The following is a 7,500-nucleotide window of genomic DNA, read 5'->3' as shown; positions in this document are numbered from 1 at the left end:
TTCAACCACAAAGGTTAGAAGGTTATATTGCGACGGGGAAAGGGGGGAGATGGGATAGAGCAACTTGTCAATTGTTTCTTGTTCACAAAAGCACTAATCAAACATTTGCGCCACACGCAAGACAGAAGTCGCAGCACAGGCTTCATGTCTCACCCAGTCACATTATTCTGACACCGGATCAACCAGTCCTAGCACTAACCCCATAATGCCAGACGCCAGGCGGAGCAGCCACTAGATTGCCAATTTTAAAGTCGTAGGTATGACCCGGCCGGGGTTCGAACCCACGACCTCCCGATCACGGGGCGGACGCCTTACCACTAGGCCAACCGTGCCGGTTGGAGATGGTGAGTCGAATCGTTTACAAGGGAAGGGCTGTGCATTTGCCTGAGTGCGTGTCCTAGTTGCATAATATCAACGGGTGGTTCTGGTGAGGTTATGCCCCCTCTTTCTTTCGGCTGGTATCTGGCGCCACCTCGCGGCAAGATCACACGAGAAAGGAGAAAAAACAAACTTGCATTGGTCCCAAATAGCATATCGGTTTGGTAACAGTTCGTGTGTAAGTCGTGCATTGTATACGGTAAACAGACAATGGTCGGTTCTGGTGAGGTTATGCCCCTTCTTTCTTTCGGCTGGTAACTGGCGCCACCTCGCGGCAAGATCACAGGAGTTGTCTCGCGTTATCACCCCAGAAGCGCTCATTGTTTCATGTGTCATGTACTTTGAATACAATTGTATTTCAAGCAAGGGCTGTGCCTTTAAACTGCCAGCGGGGTGTTGCAGGTAGCTCTGTTTCCTCCTTGGGGATGAAGCTACCAGGGGAAGGGATTGTGTTGGAGGTGCGGGTAGAGGGGTAGCCCTTCCGGTGCTCCCCCTTGGACCTCCCTAGTCTAGGACCCTGGGTCTTCGCGAGGTGGCCATTGTGGCGTAATCCCTCCGGACTAGCATAACGTTTCCCTATCCCAAGACCGACCGTGCGTGGTCTATGACCACATCCTCTACGAGGTGACCCTATCAACTAGGCAGCGCAAGCCCCTAGGCGAAACACGGCGGATCTAGAGGAGAGAACCTCGATAAAAAATTTGAGCTGCCATGAAGACGGAGCATGTTGGCTGAGGACAGCGGGCAGACCTTCTGTGCCGACACCCATCTACAGGAGAAAACCAGGCATGCACGCATCAAACCCAACATGGCCATAAAAAGAGAGAAACTGCCATCTTTGAAGGAGAAAAACCCAACACTCAAAACTGTTCATGATTATTAATTATTTATCTTCTGGACATCCTGATCGTTAATTGTTAAAGCCCCACTCCGCCACTTGAAAACAGTTTGCCCCAGTGTCCCAAATCTGGTCCGGCTGTTACATGGGTATAAGGGCCATCCCTCCTTTTGGTTATATACCAGATATCCACACCCTGACTGCTGGCTGTCGGGAGTTGGAATTGTTTTATGAATTAATTTCCGAAAAATGCACAAGTACCTTTCACGAAATTCATTCTTACACACTGGGAGCCCCCAGGCTGTGGATTTTTGGTTTGTGACCAAGAGGAGGGAGGGTCTAATCCCATGTTAAGGCTTGACCTGATCTGAAACAGCGAGGCAAACTGTGTTCACGAGGCCGAGTGGGCCTCTAAATATCGATATCAAGAGGTTCTACCTATTTCATTTTCTTCGTGAGCATATAGCCATTCCCCGATCCCGCCTTTCTTGTTTATTACACCCCCGGTATAGGGGTGTGTATAGGATTCGGTCGATGTGTTTGTTTGTTTGTTTGTGTGTTTGTGTTCGCATATAGATCTCAAGAATGAACGGACCGATCGTCACCAAACTTGGTGAACAGGTTCTATACATTCCTGAGACGGTCCTTACAACAATTGGGACCAGTCAAACACACGGTTAGGGAGTTATTGGTGGATTAAGATTCTACAAGGACTTATAGAGGGACATATTAATGGTCAAAGGGAAATAACCTTCTCAGTTGGTGGCAGTGAGAATGGTAAGGACGGGGGTGTTTTTCCTACCTCGGAGGAATTTCTTGTTTATTCATGAAACTGGATGTCCCTTTCAAAGAACAAAATGAATGCGTCCCATGGTGGACAATATGCGGAATGAACTGGGGGCTACATTTTAAACCGCTATATATTTTTTTTTATTTATTGTTTTTTTAACTGATGGAAAAGCGCATTGCCACAAACATTCGAACGGGTGACTTGTGACGGTTTTGCGACAACACAATAAAAAGGCTTGGGCATCTAAAATGTAGGATGAAAAAAGAGGATACCATATTTTATTTTATGTGAAACCGTGCAAATCTGTCTCCTTTGATAGATTGATTTGCATGAAGGGTGTAATATGTTCACAACCAAAAAAATGCACATGTCATCAGAAATGCATAATTTCACCATTGCTCTTCGACCTTGAGGATTAACCCGGTTAAAATTACCAAGCCATAACGTTTAGAAATTTGCACGAACTCAAACCAACCGAAACATGCGTCAATCAAGTCCACACACAAGCACATGATCTTACAAGCCCCTCACCAAGATGCCCTTCAGTCGACGCGCGGTGATACATTATGCCCTTTGACCTTCTATCATTTCGGACTAAGATTAGAATACGGGATTGTGGCACTTGCAGACTTCGGGACGACGCGTTGACAACGCGCGGTTTATGGTCGTTTTGTTGTTGTTGTTTTTTATATAAAGAGAAGCAAAACGGGCGTCTACAGATCAATCAAGTGAAAGGGGTGGGGGGGGGGGGCAACTTGTAGATAATTTACCTGTGGTCGACACCAGTTGGCAGTAGGCACAAACAGACTCAAAGACACAGGTATACGTAATTACAGAGAGATACATACAGGCCAAAGAAAGAAATTCACTTGCACACTAGCACGCACTCACACACACATACATACTTACATGGTTACACACGCACGTAAACAAGCTCGCACACACGCACACAAGCACGCACACACACACACACACACACACACACACACACACACACACACACACGCACACACATGGCCATTAACACAAGCACGCACACACACACACGCACACACACTCCCACACACACACACGCGCACGTAAACACACACACACGGACGCACACACACACACACACACACACACGAACAATTACATATGCGTACGCACGCATACGCCCACACACAATAAACACGCACGCACGCACGCACGAGCGCTCGCACACACACACACACACACACACACACACACACACACACACACACACACACACACTTAAACACTCAACCACACACACCAAGTATAGCTCGCGTAAAAATCTAGGGCTGTCACAAACAGAATTCAGCGTGCTCCATAACATATTACAACATCCTATTACAAAGCTGTGAATTTGTATCATGCATTAGCAAGAGACCATGACTGTCAGTGTCAAATGCATGTTTCAGGTTTTGTGTGCTCTCTCTCTCACTTTTCTGCGTGACGATATTATTTTTTTGAGCCCTTAGGAAAAATGTGCACCTCTTTCGCTTCACAAATAAACCGCGTGGTACTCTGAACAACCTTTCTATGCTACCAAAAAAGTTAGTTTTTGTTGTTTCCCGATTTAGACGCTTTAAATCTTTTTTTGTGAGTATCGTTTCCTGTGGTCTAGTGTAAATGATCAAACAACATGGCATTCGCAATGGAAATCATACACACAATGTCAAAAGGAAGCGCGATTAGGAGGCCGATGTCTTACCACCACGCCACTGCGCCCGTCGGTAACGTATACGACGGGCGCTTGCATTTCACCTCACGACAGAGCCAGGAGTCACCTGATGGCCCTGGCAATATTTGTTTCGTATGATGCTGGTAACGTAGAAGGCGGTTGTGGAACCCCCATGTCTATTTTGTTTCCTTGGTTGCCTCTTCGCTAGACGAGGACGCACCTCAGCAGTAAACACAGCTCTTAGCATAAACTACAAACTTTTGTAGGATGTTTTAGGGATATTTGTGTGTAAAAGGGCCCCAAAAATGTGATAAAAAAAAGGAAAGAGAGAATGCTTTATGTCCTACAGGCTAAATATTTCGCCTCTTAAGGACAAGATATGGGTTATATGATTCGAGTTTTACGCCCTCACGGCTTTTGACGAGATACACAAGTGTATGCGTGTTTAGGTGGTATCAGCCTTCTGCACTTATGGCAGAATGACCAAGATCTGTTACGTGCCATTGTGGTGACACGGGGGTGGGACATGGCTTCCGTCTCTGGGTCTGCACATGGAGTTGACCCGTGTCCGTCCCGGCCCGAATTCGAACCTGCGACCTTCCGATAACAATTAAGTCCAGTGCTCTACCAACTGAGCTACTGCCCCCCCCCCCCCCCCCAAAAATAAAAAAAATTGATCAAATTATATTCCCGAAAGAAGTTCCTCACTTTTAGCCATGGTGTCGACGCACAAAGACCTCCTCCTGCACAACAATGGCTGCAGCAACAGCAATGATGGTCGCGTCATTGAAAATGATTGTGCTTGTGTCACAGTAGGTCTTGCCTATATTTTTAAAATAAATACATGTTCTTAAAATGTACTCCCGGACAGGAACGTATATGTTGGCTGTATGTTATATAGCAATGCGTTATTCATTGATATGTATGTGACTGCACGTTAAATAATGTTATGTTGTCGTAGTATTTTGTTTGTACAGCGCTTTGAGCAGGGTTAAACGCTGGATACATGCGCTATATAAATATTATATTGCTATTTCATATGTTACGTGGATTTCCATTGGTCAATTGGGCAAAACTGAGCTCAGTGCAAAAGTGATATCGACGACATTTCCGTCGATATCAGTTTTGATATCGACGACCTCTTTATTGCTTCCCCACTTCAAAAACAAAAACACCTAAATTTAAAAACAAACAAATATATATATGAAAATGTAATTATCCCAGAATTTAGTTGAGCAAGTGACTAAAGACTTTTTGAAAGGAAAGACATTTTAAAATACTGAAAATTACAAGAACAGAGTGAACAAAAAGAAATAATAATCAGAGGGAGGGATATGGAACAGCCAAAACTGAGACAAATACTTTTGTAATTTCTTTACAGTAAATACAAAATGTCCAGAGAATTAGCAATATATCTAACATTGACTGACTGTGTGACGATATCTTCTGCTATTGGTCTGTTTTGACAGTGATATCAAAATCTCGACCTCCTGTCTCGATTTTGATATCACTGTCTCAACAGACCATAGCAGAAGATAATCACAGTCCGTCAATATTGGGTAATGCATTATTATATTGCTCTCGGGGCTAGAAAATACGTGGGCTGCTCCATAATTTTTAAGAATCACGAAAACATGCTGTGAAAAAATAATAATGTGAAATATAAATATGTTGATATACTTGTACATTACTCTTACTACCCGTACACGTATTTCACGTGTATTGATGTGCCGAAGTTAGCTCAAGACCTACCATAACGGAGGTGAGAAAAGAAACTTTTCCGTATTTTTGTATCATCTGCGGGACCCCCAGAACAACGAAAACCGATATGTGCAATGTTAAACTTGTGGGGTCCTGATTTGGCCAATATGGTCCGCTGGACCCAAAAAGCAACAACTAACTAACTAACTAACTAACTAACAAAAACTGAAATGGTCGCTTCTTATTGACATTGAGCGCTCTTCTGTAGGACAGGTGCTCCATCTATGAGGGTAAACAAAGTAACCAAACAAGGGAAATAACTCAGTTGAAGTAACCCCACAAAGGAGGTATTTCTTTGCCTATTTACGGCATTGAAACTTTCGTTTGCAAAGGGAAGGCAGTCCTTCTGCGCAGTGGCAATATTTGTAACGCCGAATCTTCTAAATAGATTAGAGGATTGACGCTGTTCGAAAAGACTTCTCCAGTGGAGGCCCACGAGAAGCTGTGGGGATCGACAACGTCGCTGCGGGCTGACAGCGGACTTCGTCCTGCAGACTGGATTGACAATTTATCATGGCCGGGGACGCAGCAGAAGAAGAAGAAGAAGAAAAGACCTCTCTCTGAGTCGTTATTGATTGAGGAACAGTTTGATTATGGGAGGACGGGTTACTTCGGGCAGGGGGGGGGGGGGGGGTAATGTGGTATGTGCGCATGTGGTTTTTCAAACATTTCAAAAAGCCAGTAGCAGCTAGCAAGCGTGGGAATCTAAAATTGTCCATTCGGTCACATTCCACACTTTCTGAACAGATCACTTCCAGATCAAGAGACGACGACATCAAAATAAAACAAGTCGCGTAAGGCGAAATTACTACATTTAGTCAAGCTGTGGAACTCACAGAATGAAATTGAACGTAGTCCGCCGCTAGTGCAAAAGGCTGTGAAAGTGACGAGCCTGTTTGGCGCGGTTGCGATTGCGCTGTGCTTCATAGCACGCTTTACTGTACCTCTCTTCATTTTAACTTTCTGAGCGTGTTTTTAATCCAAACATATCATATCTAATGTTTTTGGAATCAGGAACCGACAAGAAATAAGATGAAAATGTTTTTAAATTGATTTCGAAAATTTAATTTTGATCATATTTTTTAATTTATTTAATTTTCAGAGCTTGTTTTTAATTCAAATATAACATATTTATATGTTTTTGGAATCAGAAAATGATGAAGAATAAGATGAACGTAAATTTGGATCGTTTTAGAAAGCAAATTATTTTTTTACAATTTTCTGATTTTTAATGACCAAAGTCATTAATTAATTTTTAAGCCACCAAGCTGAAATGCAATACCGAAGTCCGGCCTTTGTCGAAGATTGCTTGGCCAAAATTTCAATCAATTTGATTAAAAAAATGAGGGTGTGACAGTGCCGCCTCAACTTTTACAAAAAGCCGGATATGACGTCATCAAAGACATTTATCGAAAAAATGAAAAAAAGGTCCGGGGATATCATACCCAGGAACTTTCATGTCAAATTTCATAAAGATCGGTCCAGTAGTTTACTCTGAATCGCTCTACACACACACACGCACACACACACACACATACACCATGACCCTCGTCTCGATTCCCCCTCTATGTTAAAACATTTAGTCAAAACTTGACTAAATGTAAAAATACCATGTCACTCCGACTACGAGCTACAAAAAAGCCAGCAAGCAGGAGGAGTGAAGATCCAATAATTATGATCCATTTTGTCACATTCCACACGTTTCTGAGCGGTGCTCTTCCTCGGCGTGACGCACACAAAATATATTTTGAGTACAGACTTCTACGCTGTTACACTACACTGACAAATTTAAATCCATCTTTGACGACCAAGACTGTACAGGAAAACCCTTGTTGATGTCGGTTTGATGTACTTTCACTGACTGGAAGTCTTGTGACGACTAAGCTTCTGCAAATGTCTGGTCGTTACCAACACCATAGAATACTGTCCACCGTTTGTCACGTGCGTTTTATTGTGTTTTTAGTCACGCAGTAGTCTCTAACAGATTAGGCAGGTGAAAAGTAAGTCCCATGTGTTATATTTTACGATATGCCTGTCAGGTGTGTT

Source organism: Littorina saxatilis, linkage group LG11 (genome assembly GCF_037325665.1).
Source record: "Littorina saxatilis isolate snail1 linkage group LG11, US_GU_Lsax_2.0, whole genome shotgun sequence".
Lineage (NCBI taxonomy): Eukaryota > Metazoa > Mollusca > Gastropoda > Littorinimorpha > Littorinidae > Littorina > Littorina saxatilis.
The sequence above is the reverse complement of the archived record's forward strand: the minus strand, read 5'-3'. Positions refer to the sequence as shown.